Source organism: Bubalus kerabau, chromosome 10 (genome assembly GCF_029407905.1).
Source record: "Bubalus kerabau isolate K-KA32 ecotype Philippines breed swamp buffalo chromosome 10, PCC_UOA_SB_1v2, whole genome shotgun sequence".
Lineage (NCBI taxonomy): Eukaryota > Metazoa > Chordata > Mammalia > Artiodactyla > Bovidae > Bubalus > Bubalus kerabau.
In genome coordinates this window covers 89,849,002-89,866,625 of record NC_073633.1, presented here as the reverse complement: position 1 = coordinate 89,866,625, position 17,624 = coordinate 89,849,002, and the positions used below count along the sequence as shown (strand labels likewise).

The window sequence follows — 17,624 nt, the reverse complement described above, 5'->3', positions numbered from 1 at the left end:
CCTTCTCCAGGGGATCTCTTCCTGACCCAGGGATCAAACCCAGGTCTCCTGCATTGCAGGCAGATTCTTTACCATCTGAGCCACCAGGGAAGACCTGTTAAGTAGGTTAGGTTAAATTTTTTCTTTTTAAAAATGTGTATTTGGGTACTTTCTCCCACCCCCTTGATACGATTGTCCTAAATCCAGAGACTATCAAGATTTGGATAATTACTTGTTAGATGCAGAATTTTTTTTCTGTTTTTGGTGGCCCCCTGAGGCTTGTGGAATCTTAGTTCCCTGACCAGGGGTTGAACCTATGCCATGCTGTGTCAGTGCCAAGTCCTAACCACTGGACTGCCAGGGAATTCCCAGAATTTTCTAATTTTATCATTTTTGGAATCATTTAGAAATCTAGCTTCCCTCCGTATTTTCTAAATTAAGCCTTGTCTTTTTCAAAAAAGAAGAAAAAAGTAATGCCACACTACTATCTAGTGGAGATGCAGAGTTTCGCGTTTTCAAAAGGGTCATTAATTTAGTTGGAAAGATTAGTAGCAGTTGTTAATGGCAAGTTTCAGGACAATCAAGGTGATATGTTGAGATTTCTGCCATAAGTAGTATTTATTTCTTCAAAAGGCCTTCAGATAGTTTGATCTTAAGCACAGAGAAAGAAGGCTCTTGATACTGAATCATTTTAGGAATTAAAGATTTTCATTAGTAAGCAGAGTGAATGATATCAGAATTCCTATGTAGAGCAGGACAACTGTGGTTTGGAGAAGCTGAAAAAGAACTTTTTCTCAGTGGTTGTGCCAGTGGTGAAATGATAACAATACCAACTGCTGTTTATATTTATTTGTGTACCAGATGCTATGTTAAGCCATGTATATTTTCTCCTTTAATCTGGATGAGGTAGATGGTTTTACAGTTGAGGAGACTGAAGCCTAGACTGATAAAATGACTTTGAAAGCCAGAAGGAGAATTTAAATCCAGGATTAATTCCAAAGAGTGGATGCTCTTTCCACAGCACATAATACTGATTTCGGTGTCTTTTACTATCTTATTTTTTAGGCCAAAGGATAGACGTTAAATTGGATACCAGGAAGGTAGAATGGAAAGTTGATTTTATAATCACCTTCTATTCTTGTTTTATAGTATGGCATTGTTGTATATAGATAAGAAATTTGAGGGCCAGCCCACTCCAGTATTCTTGCCTGGAGAATCCCATGGATGGAGGAGCCTGGTGGGCTACAGTCCATGGGGTCGCAAAGAGTTGGACATGACTGAGCGACTTCACTTTCACTTTGGGCTTCCCTTGTAGCTCAGTTGGTAAAGAATCTGCCTGCAGTGCAGAAGACCCAGGTTCGATTCCTGGGTTGGGAAGACCCCCTGGAGAAGGAAATGGCGACCCACTCCAGTATCCTTGCCTGGAAAATTTCATGGACTGAGGAGCCTGGTGGCCTGCAGTCCATGGGGTTGCAAAGAGTCGTGCACAACTGAACTACTAATACTTATAGTAACTGATAGCATTACAGCTGTTTGTTTGAAGTTGAATGTGGTTATTACAATTTCAAGTTAATCCCATTTTAAAGGATCAGTTTTAATTGTTTTATCCTTACAAGTTATAACTAAATTCCCTTGTGTTCTATTTGCCTGACTTTGGGGGAACTAAATTTTAATATTATTTCTTTTAAAAGAAACTTTTATAAGAGAAGGATTAAGGAAATGTCTCTTTCCATGTTACATGTTTCTTCATTTTTTAAAAACTATAGTATAGTTGATTTACAATACTGTGTTAGTGTAGGCAAAGGATTCAGTTATATACATATATATGTATTTTTTTCAAATTATCTTCCATTATAGGTTATTGCAAGATATTGAATATAGTTTCCTGTGCTAGACAGTAAATGCTTATTTCTTCATTCTTTTGTATGCAAAAAATTATTTGTCATTCTGTAGATTTTGATTCATAAACTAAACTAAAATACAGAAGCTGAAAGTTTTGATGTAGCTCAAAGTTCTCTCATACATTTTGTTTGAAAGACCTTTTAATAATTGAAGTTCAATTCAACAAATTTGTACTAATCAATTCATTGAAGATGTTGAGGTAGGTAAGAAATGGGAGCCAGAACTTCATGGTCTTAAAGCATTTTAAATCTATTAGAAGAAATCTATTAGGAGAGATGGAACTTGTAAATAACCATAAAAAAGAAATTATGTGTCTTACATAGATGCCAAATTTCAGTGTGCAACTTACAGTACTTCTTGAGTTTATAGGTGAGAAATATTCTTACTTGCTTTCTTACTTGCTTCATGGATATGGCATTTGATCTGTGCCCTGAAGATTGAGTAGTATTTTACCTAAGTTGGAGTCTGAAAAAAGGTCAGTTTACATTGAGGAGTTACTTAAGGACGAGGAAGAAGAGTGGAGTTGCCCCCCTGGTTCATTAAGTGAGGTGTATGGTTTCTGAATCTTTTCATTTCTGTTTGATTTTTTTTTTTTTAGACTGGACATATTTCAGTAGTTTTATTTTTTTGAAAACATTAAATTGGGAGAGAAAGAAAAAGTATATTTTAATTCAAAGGACATTGAAATCTTATTCACAACTTTTGGTTACTTTATTTTTCAGTTCTAAAATTTCTATTTGCTCTTCTTTGTCTTCTGTTTTTTTTTTTTTTTTTGCTGGTGATTTCTAACTTAACACTTATTTCAAGAGTGTTTGATATTTATTTGAGCATTTTTACAATAACTGCTTTAAAGTCTTTATGGGATAATTCCAATATCTAAGTTCATCTCTTCATCAATGTTGTATTTTCCCATGTGAGCTGAGATTTTTGTGGTTCTTAGGCTGAGTAATTTTGGTTTGTATCCTGGACATTCAATCTGAGTGTTATAATGAGATTCTAAGTTTTGTTTACTTTCTGTGGAGAATGTTGATGTTTTTGTTTTAGCATTCTGTGGGTTGTGATTCTAATGTCAGTTCAGTCTTCACAGCTCTGTCAGTGCTTTTCAGATCTGTCCCATGTGCGTTCCTCTCACCGGTCAGTCAGGGATTTGGTTGGAGGTCTGCTCATTTTCTCTGTTTTCAAAGGTTATATTATGTTAATTGGCATCAGATTCATACCTTCACAGGTTAAGAGGGAGCTCAGAGCTCATAAACAACTTTGTGGAGATATTTTCTCGAGAACAGGGAGAGCAAAGGAAAAAACAATGGAGTTTGGCTTGCCCACTTGGAAGCAGGGTTCTGCTGAACAGAGAGGAATAGTCCCCTCAAGAGTTTTCGCTGCTGGAGGCTTCCATTCCTAATTGATTTTTCTACTGTTGATTTGCATCCACCACAGAAGGCCTAGGGACTGCGACATGCGAGTATGGAGAGAAAGGAGAATGAAAAAAATACCCTAGTGATTTCCCTGCTTTCTTTGTACTTGAGGAGTTCCCTTTAGAGAAGCCATGGGCTACAAAGTCGAACACGACCGAATGACTGAACACTACTATTTTCTGTCCTTGAGCCAGAGCTAGAGGGTTTCTCTGGTATCTCTCTGCCTCCACCATTGAGTTCACTTCTGGGTTTTGGGCTGTGCTGAGTTCAGGCTGGGGGTACTAGAGGAGGAAAAATGCTAAACTTACAGCAAGTGCGTTGATAAACAGCAAGTTCTGTTGCTTTTCAAAGATCTACCTGTAATGTTTACATTTCAGAGTCTTCACATAGCTGTTCATGCGTTCTATCCAGGTTTTATAGTGTTTTTACTAAACTGTTGGAAATTCTTCCAACATTTATGTTTTACCATTTTGTTTTGATATAATTTTAAATTAATGGGAAGTTGTAAAAAGATGACAGGAAGGTTCCGTGCCCTTTACCCAGTGGTTACATCTTATATAGCTAAAACACAATACTCAAATGAGGAAATTAACATTAACACCTACTTTTTATCATGGAACTTTCAAATCCATAAGAATATTGAAAGAATAGTACCATTACCTAATACCATTATCATACCTAGGAATATTAACAGTGTGAGTTTTTTTGGACAGTAGTCTTAATGTTCCAGGTGTCTGTTTTGATGCTTGAAGGCTTAAGTTATTGTTCACGGAGATGACCTTCTGGATGAATACTCTTATTGATTAATTTGAGTGTCTGGGCTCTTCCAATGTGTGCAGTTCAGAGCCTAGAGAGCTTCTTGATTCTATATTCTTATTCTGTCTCATGCTTCCCTCAGCTCAGACTTCTTGCAGTACTCTAAGCAGATACTCATTACAGTAGTCCTTATCAGAAGGTTAGAACTTTGTCAGGCTGATTTATTACTTACATAGAGTTTCTGATATGGTGAAATAAAAGGATTGTATAAAGTGTAAGTAATTGAAAATCTGACTACAAGGCTTAAACAAAGAGAAGTTTGTTTTCCTTACATAAGCCTGGAAAGGCAGTTGCTCATGTTGCTTCAGTGACTCAACAGTGTTGGGGCCCATATCTTTGTAATTTGCTTTGCCTTCATGGTCCTAAGATAACTGCCACAGTTCCCCCACCCACAGTTACAGAGGACAACAAAAGATCCAGGCCAAGAAAAAGCTTTCCTGGAAGTGACTTGCTCATAAGTGCTGCTAATGTCTCATGGGCCAAAATGGGTTTTATGGACACTTCTAATTGGCCTCTATAGTGAGAGGCAAGAAGGAAGGAAGGATTGGGAGTGGCTTTTTGGGTAGTCAATAAATAGTATCTGTCCCGGTTGTATGATAGCATTCATTTTACTTTAGAAATGCATTCATGTTGTTTCAGTATAATGTTCAACACATAGGTTTATAATTACATAATAACATCTTTCTGGGTACTGTGGGAAACACGGAAACAAAATGAATTTTAAATAGAGATTGTGAGATTTTGGTAATGCAAGGTGAAACTGGCTTGAATTCTGGGACTTGGTATAATGGTTTTGTGCTGGGAATTTCAGTTATTCTTTTTTGCTTAACATTATTTTAAGATTTAAACATAATGTGTAAATCTAGTTAATATCTACTGACTGTTGTATAATATTGCATTTTATGTGCATTTCTACATTTTACTTATTTATCTGATAACAGATTTCTAGGTGTGGCTTAAAAATTACTAATAGAATTGCTGTGAACTTCCTTATACATTATCCCCTGTTGACTTGTACAAAGGCTTCTCTGTAGTCTACACTGAAGAAAGGAATTCCTGATTTATGATCCATACCCATACTTAATTTCACTAAATACTGCCAGATTGTTTTCCAGAATGGTTGCCCAGTTTATGCTCCCACCGGCAGTGTATTGGAGTTCCCATTTCCTTAAATTCTCACCAGCATTTGGTTTTATCCATCCGTTTAGTCTCTTCAGTCTGATGGTAATAAAGTAATATTTTATTTTAATTTACATTTCTGTGATTGTGAGGTTGAGCATCTCTTTACTTAGACATCGTTTGTCTCCCTTGCATATTGACTAAAAAAGTTACCCAAATAATACTTGTTAGTTGTATTTATTTTTGAAACTACAAATAGGCAAATATAAAAAGGTTACCTCTAATACTCTAATACAGAGGTAATTGCTATTAATATGGCTATATCGTTCTGATCTTTAAATGATGCATAAACGTACAAATTCATATATACACAATTTCATAACTTAAATTTTCACTTGCCAATAATTTATGACCATTTTGTTTTTCTAAATCATCAACTCACCAGAACCAGTAATTAAAGAATTATGCAAGCCCATATTATTGGTAACTTGGTGTTAAGTATGGTGGAAGTAGTTAAACTAAAGAAACTGGCAAATGCTACAAATCAGGGCTTCCCCTTCCCTGCTCATTTCCATCCATATTATTGGTAACATGGTGTTAAGTATGGTGGAAGTAGTTAAACTAAAGAAACTGGCAAAGGCTACAAATCAGGGCTTCCCCTTCCCTGCTCATTCCATCCATCCATTTTATCAGCACACTACTGCTTATATACATTATATCAGTATAGATATACTTCATTTTCAGTGGCTTCATAGAAGTCCATTTCTATGTATCAGTGGTTCTCAGTATGGTTCTTGGACCAGCGGTATCAGTGTTAACTGGGAATTTGTTAGAAATGCAAATTCTTGGCCTCTACGCAGGCTTACAAAATCAAAAACTCTTCTGTTGGGTCCCAGCTATGTCTTAAAAGCTCCTTAGGTGATTCTGATGCACGCTAAAACTTGAGAGGCACTGTGTGTGCAGATGTACTGTAAGTTACCTGATGGAGGTGATGACATCTATATGGTAAATTCCTAGATAAGTGTTCATTTAAAAGTCTTGCATGTGTATTGCCAAATTGAATTCTAAAAAGGCTATATTGGTTTCCATTCCCACCTCAAGTCTACATCAACTTCATTTTAGATTCTATTCCATGTAGAGAAAAGTAGCTGTATTAAAGATCTTACTTCTTTTTTAGCTGTTTGTATCTTTTTATACATCCTAAAACTCAGCTCACCTGCATTATTGTCAGCAATAAAATACCTTTTGTTATTTATACTTTTAAAAAGAGAACAATTGAGACAGAAAAAACAAAAACTATGCCTTTCTTGCTGCAGAACACATCTAGCATCACATATAGGCTATATTGGTGAGTACCTACCTTTAATCCCTGTTGTAAATGGTTAGTTGAGGCTTCTTTCCTTACCTCTGGTATGTTACATCATTCTGAAACATGACTTTAAAATATACGAAGACTTGCTTGCTGTGAAAGTTGTTACTAATGGTGCCAAGGTGTTAAAATGGGGAAAAGATCCCAGCAAGAACTTGTCCCTCTTGGCCCATATAGACAATAGGCTGCAAGTACTTTATTTTGAAGGCTTTTATTAGATTTGGAGCCAGTATTGGGAATTTTTTTCTATATAGCCATTGTATATTTTGACATTCAAATTCTAAAATTTTACTCATTTACTATAAATTTGATTTTATCTACTTTTAACATTTGACATTGGGGAAGAGAATGGCTAGCATTTTGACTGAAACTACTTTAAGAAAATAAAAAGTCTAGCAGTACATTTATTTCAGTTCTTAAGTAAAGATGAATGTGAGTGAATTTCTGGCTTTTTTCTGGAATTTATATTATATCTGGAATGTTGTATATTTCTAAATTTTGTTTCTAACAGTGAGTGAAATATGATAAAGTGAATATAAATATATTTTACAGCAACATGAATGTTGGCTACAATGCATTATTTTTTCACGTAAACTTATTCCTAGTGAGCTTAAATGTGTTCCGTAGTCATCAGTGTGATTTAGCTTGCAGGATTTCCACTTTTTTCTTCTAGAATTTGTTAAATTCTTGAAACTTTCTGGAAAACAAATTCAGTAAATAGAGTTTTTTTGACATTTCTTTCATTTGAACCACTGTTTTTTGTTTTTGTTTTTTTTTGGCACTGTGGCTTGTGGGATCCCAATTTCCTGACCAGAGACTGAACCCAGGCCACAGTAGAGAAAGCCCAGAATCCTAACCACTAGGCTACCAGGGAACTCCCTGAACCACTGTCCATAATAGGGAATAGTAATCTTGCTTCTGCAGGAACTTTTGGTCTGATACGAAATAAATCAGTTGACTGAATGTGTATCTGTCAGTTTTCGTCTTTAATATTTTATTTACAAATGATTAAAAATGAGTTTTCAGAGCCACAATAGACAATATTGATTTTTAAAAGAAATAATAATTATGTATAAATCATTTATTCTAATAAGCTTCTACCAAATTTGCTTTCATAGTGGAATCATTAAAATGTTTTAAGTCATTTCTCACTTGAAAAAAAAGTCCTCACAGGAAGGATGTCTTACAAGGGAGAGGTTTTCCATAATTTCCATTATAGTGATAAGATTTTTTCTATTCAGTTCAGTTCACTCAGTCGTGTCCAGCTCTTTGGAACCCCAGGGACTGCAGCATGCCAGGCTTCCCTGTCCATCACCAACTCCTGGAGTTTACTCAAACTCATGTCCATAGGGTCAGTGATGCCATCCAACCATCTCATCCTCTGTCACCCCCTTGTCCTCCTGCCTTTAATCTTTCCCAGCATCAGGGTCTTTTCCAATGAGTCAGTTCTTCGCATCAGGTGGCCAAAATATTGGAGTTTCAGCTTCAGCATCAGTCCTTCCAGTGAATATTCAGGACTGGTTTCCTTTGGGACTGACTAGTTTGATCTTGCTGTCCAAGGGACTCTCAAGAGTCTTCTCAAACACCACAGTTCAAAAGCATCAGTTCTTCAGTGCTCAGCTTTCTTTGTAGTCCAACTCTCACATCCATACATGACTACTGGAAAAACCATATCTTTGATTAGACAGACCTTTGTCAGCAAAGGAATGAATGTCTCTGCTTTTTAATATGCTGTCTAGGTTGGTCATAGCTTTTCTTCCAAGGAGCAAGGGTCTTTTGATTTCATGGCTGCTGTCACCATCTGCAGTGATTTTGGAGCCCAAAAAAATAGTCTCTCATTGTTTCCATTGTTTTCCCATCTATTTACCATAAAGTGATGGGATTGGATGCCATGATCTTAGCTTTTTGAATGTTGAGTTTAAGCTGGCTTTTTTGCTCTCCTCTTTCACTTTAATCAAGAGGCTCTTTAGTTCTTCTTCACTTTCTGCCATAAGGGTGGTGTCATCTGTGTATCTGAGGTTATTGATATTTCTCCTGGCAATCTGATGAAGCAAAGCCAGCTTGTGCTTCATCCAGCCCAGTGTTTCTCATGATGTCTTCTGCATTTAAGTTAAATAAGCAGGGTGACCATACACAGCCTTGACGTACTCCTTTCCCAATTTGGATCCAGTCTATTGTTCCATGTCTAGTTCTAACTGTTGCTTCTTGACCTGCATACAGATTTCTCAAGAGGCAGGTCAGGTGGTCTGGTATTCCCATCTCTTTCAGAATTTTCCACAGTTTATTGTGATCAACACAGTCAAAGGCTTTGGCATAATCAATAAAGCAGAAATAGATGTTTTTCTATTAGACTTCTTAAAAAAAATCTGATTATCATTTATTACCTTTCCTTTGATTTATAATCTCAGTAATTAGAGTTGGGCTGATAATATATGTCGTTACTCAGTCATGTCTGACTCTGTGACCCCATGGACTGCAGCATGCCAGCCTTCCCTGTCCTTCACCATCTCCCAAAACTTGATCAAACTCATGTTCAGTGAGCCGGTGATGCCATCCAACCGTCTCGTCCTTTGTTGTCCTCTTCTCCTCATGCTCTCAATCTTTCCCAGCATCAGGGTCTTTTCCAGTGAGTCAGCTCTTTGCATGAGGTGGCTAAAATATTGGAGTTTCAGCTTCAGCATCAGTCCTTCCAATGAATATTTAGGACTGATTTCCTTTAGAATTGACTGGTTTAATCTTGCAATCCAAGGGACTCTCAAGAGTCTTCTCCAACACCACAGTTCATATGAGTCTCAACAGAATCTTTGTGGATTGCTAGATACTAAGGGCTTTTAAAGTATTTAGACTTCATTATATAGAACAAATTTTGAATTGAAATTTTCTTTACTTCTGTTTTGTTTTGTTGTCAGAATTTCCTGGTAGTATTCAGTTAAGACTCAGGGATTTTCTTCTAGAGATTAGGCAGCTTTTCTTCCCTTAGGAGAGTTATTCAAAGTCTTTTTTTCTTTGTGGTATGTGCTTACCAGGCAGAGTAGCGACTGTATTCTAATAAGAAAACCTTTTGCCAAAATACCCAATAGAGCAGAAAACTGACCTACTTAATGCTGACAAGCTTAAAAAAATCTATGGAATTGTACCAGTATTGAATCAACTTCTTCCTTCTCTTGTGGTGGATAGGGTGGGGTAAAGAAGAGGGTAAAAAAAGGAGACTGAACTGCTGTAGGGGAGTAAATGAATATTTAATTACCTGAAATGATTTGATTAAAAGCTATTCATTTTGTACCATTTGAAGGGGTCTAAAATGTAGCAGTTCTTTATAGATCTCTTTAAACCTTAAAAAAAAAAAAAAGAGGCCTAGGAAATTGCTAGGGCATTCATGCTAATAATCTAGAAAAGCCCTGTAGTTAAGGTTGTCGGTTAGCATTTCCTGAATAATTGTTTGTTTGTTTTTGCAGGATATGGTAAATTTATTTTAAAATTTCAGTTATAGTTTTACCAGTGTAGTACATTTCAGAATTTTTAGATACTGAAGCAACAAAAAAAGAATGTTCAAAGTATTTATTTGTAGCCGGTGACTATGGGCATTAACTTTATCAAACTTGTTTCAACTGTTATCCAATCTAATTTTAAGTACTCTCAGTATCACTAGCTTTAAATTTTAGAGGTGTGCTGTTTAGTAGAGAAGCCACTAGCTGATGTAGCTATTTAAATGTAAAGTAAATGAATTAAAACCGAATACAATTTAAAAGTAGTTCCTCCATCAAAGTAGCCATATTTCAAGTGCCTACTAGCAAATGTGTCTAGTGGCTACTATACTGGGTAGTATATTGCCAAATTCAGACTTAAATTGAAGAAAGTAGGGAAAACCACTAGACTTTTCAAGTATGACCTAAATCAAATCCCTTATGATTATACAGTGGAACTGAGAAATAGATTTAAGGGCCTAGATCTGATAGAGTGCCTGATGAACAATGGACGGAGGTTCGTGATATTGTACTGGAGACAGAGATCAAGACCATCCCCATGGAAAAGAAATGCAAAAAAGCAGAATGGCTGTCTGGGGAGGCCTTACAAATAGCTGTGAAAAGAAGAGAAGCGAAAAGCAAAGGAGAAAAGGAAAGATATAAACATCTGAATGCAGAGTTTCCAAGAATAGCAAGGAGAGATAAGAAAGCCTTCCTCAGCGATCAGTGCAAAGAAATAGAGGAAAACAACAGAATGGGAAAAACTAGAGATCTCTTCAAGAAAATTAGAGATACCAAGGGAACATTTCATGCAAAAATGGGCTCGATAAAGGACAGAAATGGTATGGACCTAACAGAAGCAGAAGATATTAAGAAGAGATGGCAAGAATACACAGAAGAACTGTACAGAAAAGATCTTCACGACTAAGATAATCATGATGGTGTGATCACTCACCTAGAGCCAGACATCCTGGAATGTGAAGTCTAGTGGGCCTTAGAAAGCATCACTACGAACAAAGCTAGTGGAGGTGATGGAATTCGAGTTGAGCTATTTCAAATCCTGAAAGATGATGCTGTGAAAGTGCTGCACTCAATATGCCAGCAAATTAGGAACACTCAGCAGTGGCCACAGGACAGGAAAAGGTCAGTTTTCATTCCAATCCCAAAGAAAGGCAATGCCGAAGAATGCTCCAACTACCACACAACTGCACTCATCTCACCCGCTAGTAAAGTAATGCTCAAAATTCTCCAAGCCAGGCTTCAGCAATACGTGAACCGTGAACTTCCAGATGTTCAAGCTGGTTTTAGAAAAGGCAGAGGAACCAGAGATCAAATTGCCAACATCCGCTGGATCATCGAACAAGCAAGAGAGTTCCAGAAAAACATCTATTTCTGCTTTATTGAACTATGCCAAAGCCTTTGACTGTGTGGATCACAATAAACTGTGGAAAATTCTTCAAGAGATGGGAATACCAGACCACCTGACGTGCCTCTTGAGAAATCTGTATGCAGGTCAGGAAGCAACAGTTAGAACTGGACATGGAAGAACAGACTGGTTCCAAATAGGAAAAGGAGTACATCAAGGCTGTATATTGTCTTCCTGCTTATTTAACTTACATGCAGAGGATATCATGAGAAATGCTGGGCTGGAAGAAGCACAAGCTGGAATCAAGATTGGGGAGAAATATCAATAACCTTAGATATGCAGATGACACCACCCTTATGGCAGAAAGTGAAGAGGAACTAAAAAGCCTCTTGATGAAAGTGAAAGTGGAGAGTGAAAAAGTTGGCTTAAAGCTCAACATTCAGAAAATGAAGATCATGGCATCTGGTCCCATCACTTCATGGCAAATAGATGGGGAAACAGTGGAAACAGTATCAGACTTTATTTTTGGGGGCTCCAAAATCACTGCAGATGGCGACTGCAGCTATGAAATTAAATGACTCTTACTCCTTGGAAGGAAAGTTATGACCAACCTAGATAGCATATTCAAAAGCAGAGACATTACTTTGCCAACAAAGGTCCATCTAGTCAAGGCTATGGTTTTTCCAGTGGTCATGTATGGATATTAGAGTTGGACTGTGAAGAAAGCTGAATGCTGAAGAATTGATGCTTTTGAACTGTGGTGTTGGAGAAGACTCTTGAGAGTCCCTTGGACTGCAAGGAGATCCAACCAGTCCATTCTGAAGGAGATCAGCCCTGGGATTTCTTTGGAAGGAATGATGCTAAAGCTGAAACTCCAGTTCTTTGGCCACCTCATGTGAAGAGTTGACTCATTGGAAAAGACCCTGATGGTAGGAGGGATTGGGGGCAGGAGGAGAAGGGGATGACAGAGGATGAGATGGTTGGATGGCATCACTGACTCAATGGACGTGAGTCTGAGTGAATTCCCGGAGTTGGTGATGGACAGGGAGGCCTGGCGTGCTGCAATTCATGGGGTTGCAAAGAGTTGGACACAACTGAGCGACTGAACTGAACTGAAGTGTATGTTGGTTGGCAAGCTTTTGGCTAGGGTAGGGTTGGGGAGTTCTTTTTGTGATCTTTTTTAGCAGGCACATTTCATTCACTTGATGACTCAAAGTTCTAAGAGAGGCAGAGATTGAAATGTTCAAGCACTTTTCAAGTCTTTGCTGTATCACATTTTTTAATGTCCCATTGGCCAAAGCTCAAATTCAAAAGGTAAAGAAAATCAATTCCTCTTGATGGGAAGAGTGGCGTCTTGATAGGAAGAGTAGCAAAGTCACATTGTAAAGGAGTGTGCATAAGGAATGGGAGAAATAACTGGCCATTTTTGTAGACAGTCTACTGCTGTTATTTTCTGGATAATACAAGTACCTACAGCTCTTTATTGGATTTATCATTCTCCTTCTGTTTTTTGTTTCTTTGTTTGGGTTTTTTTACTTTTGTTTTTATTATTGTTTTAAATAATTCAGTTATTTAATTTTACTCACATTTTCTCTTTCTAGTATTCTTGAGTCTTTCCTGTGTTACTGTGCTTTCATCTGAGATGATTTTCTTTCTTCTCAGATAATTTTTTTTTTAAAATTTTTAAATTGAAGCATAGTTGATTTACAATATTGTGTTAGTTTCAGGTAGTGAATATTCACTTTTTGTCTGAAAGTACTTTTTATTTTGTCTTCACTTCTAAAGGACATTTTCGTTGGGCACAGAATTTTGGGTTGGTAGTTACTTTCTTTGAGCATTTTGGATATATCATCCCATTACCTTTTGACTCCATTGTTTTTGTTAGAGAAGTAATGTCTTTGGTTTTCATGTTTTTGTTAAGGCTTTTAGCTGGTTTTCTTTATATCTAAGGTGCTTGAGTTTCATTTGTACTCTTGAGTCTGTAGCTTGATGTCTTTTGTCAGGTTTGGCATATTTCTTCTGATATTGCTTCTGCCCCACTCTTGCACTCACTTTATCTGGGGGTCTAAGTATGGACTGGAAGAAACACAAGCTGGAATCAAGATTGCTGGGAGAAATATCAATAACCTCAGATATGCAGATGACACCACCTTTATGGCAGAAAGTGAAGAGGAACTAAAAAGCCTCTTGATGAAAGTGAAAGTGGAGAGTGAAAAAGTTGGCTTAAAGCTCAACATTCAGAAAACGAGGATCATGGCATCCGGTCCCATCACTTCATGGCAAATAGATGGGGAAACAGTGGAAACAGTGTCAGACTTTACTTTTCTGGGCTCCAAAATCACTGCAGATGGTGACTGCAGCCATGAAATTAAAAGACGCTTACTCCTTGGAAGGAAGGTTATGACCAACCTAGATAGCATATTCAAAAGCAGAGACATTACTTTGCCAACAGAGGTTTGTCTAGTCAAGGCTATGGTTTTTCCAGTGGTCATGTATGGATGTGAGAGTTGGACTGTGAAGCAGGCTGAGCGCCGAAGAATTGATGCTTTTGAACTGTGTTGTTGGAGAAGACTCTTGAGAGTCCCTTGGACTGCAAGGAGATCCAGCCAGTCCATTCTGAAGGAGATCAGTCCTGGGTGTTCTTTGGAAGGGCTGATGCTAAAGCTGAAACTCTAATACTTTGGCCACCTCATGTGAAGAGCTGACTCATTGGAAAAGACTCTGATGCTGGGAGGGATTGGGGGCAGGAGGAGAAGGGGATGACAGAGGATGAGATGGCTAGATGGCATCACCGACTTGATGGACGTGAGTCTGAGTGAACTCTGGGAGTTGGTGATGGACAGGGAGGCCTGGCGTGCTGCGATTCAGGGGGTCGCAAAGAGTCGGACACGACTGAGCGACTGATCTGATCTGATCTGAAGTATGTATATATTAGATCTTTTATAGTTTTTCTTGCCAAGAGAATTGGTCTAATACAATCTACTGTATAATAATTTGTAATGGATTTTAGAGCGTTTTTTTGCATCCTGAATATCTGTCATATGCTGTTCAGTATTTTTCATCTTTTTTTCTCATCTGTTCTTCATCTATATATTTTCTGTTGACCTGTTTTCTATTTCATTTAGTGTCCAATCTGTTATAAGGATGTGTTTTATTATTAATTTTATATTATGTATTTTTTAGTTCTAGAATTTTAATTATTTTTCTCGTTGTTATACATTCTATTTCTGTGGTGAAATTCTCATCTACTTGGCTGAACATATTAAACACAGTTTTTTAAAAGTGTGTGTCTAATAATTTCTAGATCCCCTTTTGATCTTTTTCTCTTGTCTTCTTTTTCTTGTGGCTTTCAGTCATTTGGTCTTGTCTCCTAGGATTGCTAGTAATTTAAAAAATGAATGTCAAACATTAAGTATGAGAAATGATAGAGGCTCTTAATTGTGATATTGTTCACTGGAGAGGTTTTAATTTTCTTCTGGTAATAGTTAAAAGTAGGAGCAGATGACTTTGATTCAGTACAGGCTTGGGATGACTTGAGGCTTTGTTTTAGGCTTCTTAAGGGTTGGTTTAAATCCAGTTTCCCTTTAGTCCTGTCCTTCAGAGGTATCAAATAGAATTCTGCAATGTTTGCCAGGGCCTCTCCATCTTGGCAGGCTCTGAACTATAAATTTTCTTTTCCTTGTATTGTGAGACTACCAAAAGTTCTACTTACCTTTTTTGCTTTAAAAGAGGCACTTTGCTTGGTTTTTGGCCTCTTGCCCCCACACAGGTTAGGATTCAATAAATACCCTGAGGGCAAAAACAGTACAGCATGTTCAGACTCGCTTTTCTGTGATTGCCTTTTCTCTGAAATCTTAGCCCCTCAAATCCTGCTTGTCTTGATAAGCCCTGAACTCTGATTTCTATGTCTGCAGGTCTGTGAGACTGCTAAACATTCTAGCTTGCAGCTAGTTGCCTCAAGAGGAAAAATCAGTGGAGAATGTTAGGCTTAACTATGCATTTCGTTTTTTGCCTGTATTTTGTCTTCTCACATCCTGGCTGTCTTCCTTGTTTACTTTTTGTTTTTAAATTCAATTTTTAGTTTTTCTTGCCAAGAGAATTGGTCTGATACAATCTACTCTATAATTATTTGTAATGGATGTCTCTACTTGTTATTAAATCATTTATCAAATAATATTATTAATTTATAATAATAAGGCATTATTATAATCAATTTAAAGCATGTATTAATCATTGCAATCAACTTGATGTATGAGTATCCTGCCTTTATGTACCTTATATTCTTTAGGGAGGAGAGCTACCAAGAACACATTTATTTATATTGTGATAAACAGTAGAGGAGATAAACAAGGTATTATGAGTTTATTGTAGAGTTTTAGTTCTATAGAGTTTATTATAGAGGTTTAGTTCAGATGATATGGGTGATCAAAGATAGCTACTTTGAGAAAGTGATATTTGAGCAGAGCTCTGAAGTGTGAATGGCAACCCACTCCAGTGTTCTTGCCTGGAGAATCCCAGGGACGGTGGAGCCTGGTGGGCTGCCATCTCTGGGGTCACACAAGAGTCAGACACGACTGAAGTGACTTAGCAGCTGAAGTGTGAATAGAATTATTCAATATCTCTGAACCAGAATTTTCGTATGTGTTAAATACCAATAATAGAAGAATTGAATGAGCTAAACAAATGAATGATAAATTCATAAATGAATGATAAATGAGCTCAGTAAATGATGAATGTGCTCAATAAATGATGGGCTTTTTTTTACTATTATGGGCTTCCCTGATGGCTCAGATGGTGTAGAATCTGCCTGCAATGTAGGTGACCTGGGTTTGATCCCTGGGTCAGGAAGATTCCCCTGAAGGGAATGGCTACCCAGTCAATGGCTACTCCAGTATTCTTGCCTGGAGAATTCCACGAACAGAGGAGCCTGGCTAGCTACAGTCCATGGAGTTTCAAAGAGTCAGACTGAACAACGAACACTTTCACTTTTTACTATTTTACAACTATAAACCATGAACTTTGCTCTCAAGGTATCTGAACTCTGTGGGACATGATATACACCAATAATTACAATACATAAACGGTAATAAGGCCTTAAGCATTGAAAAAAAGTGGTGATCAGAGGGAGCAGATGTTACATTCAGTTTTGGAGATTAGAACTGTTTAATGATGAATGTAATACATGTACTACACTTGAAGCTTGCTATTTCAAAAGCGAATTTAACATATAGCTATCTTATTTGTAAACTTTTACATTTTATCAGGCATAGCAACCAAATTTCTGATTTGTTCCCTTCAACCTACTCCACCTTGTATCTTTCTGTGTCTCAGTAAACAGCAACTCTGTCCTTGCAGTTGCTCACCCCAGCAACCTTAAGGTCATTTTTCATTCTTCACTTTCTCTCACAATGTTCATTCAATTCATCAGCAAAATCCTGTCACCTCCATTCTTAAGATACATCTTAAGATGACATGTCCTGGAAAATGTTGCGTATTGTGAATTTATTCATTTGGTGAAAGTGTTACAACTGCTTCTCCAGGTGTGGTCTCTTCTGGAGCTAGGGGCACAGATAGTGGATCACATACCTCTCTGACCTATCTTATCTCCACTTCTATCAGTCTGGTCCAAGCCACTATCACCTCTCACCTGGTTTAGTTTCAGTTCAGTCGCTCAGTTGTGTCTGACTCTGTAATCCCATGGACTGCAATACGCCAGGCTTCCCTGTCAATCACCAATTCTCAGAGTTTACTCAAACTCATGTCCATTGAGTCGGTGATGCCATCCAACCATCTCATCCTCTGTCGTCCCCTTCTCCTTCCGCCTTCAATCTTTGCCAGAATCTTTCCCTTCAATCTTTTTCCAGGGTCTTTTCAAATGAGTCAGTTCTTCGCATCAGGTGACAAAAGTATTGGAGTTTCAGCTTCAGTCCTTCCAATGAATATTCAGGACTGATTTCCTTTAGGATGGACTGGTTGGATCTTCTTGCTGTCCAGGGGACTCTCAAGAGTCTTCTCCAACACCATAGTTCAAAAGCATCAATTCTTCAGTGCTCATCTTTCTTTATAGTCCAACTCTCACATCCATACATGGCTACTGGAAAAACCATAGCTTTGACTAGATGGACCTTTGTTGATAGAGTAATGTGTCTGCTTTTTAATATGCTGTCTAGGTTGGTCATAACTTTTCTTCCAAGGAG

At 37.5% G+C, this 17,624-nt stretch overlaps 1 protein-coding gene across 14 annotated transcripts in view; it reads left to right on the top strand.

Moving 5' to 3' along the window:
- The window catches only part of NUMB (NUMB endocytic adaptor protein), a 163,712-nt gene that overhangs the window by 51,272 nt on the left and 94,816 nt on the right, over nt 1-17,624 (top strand). The gene's annotated exons all lie outside the window — the stretch shown is intronic.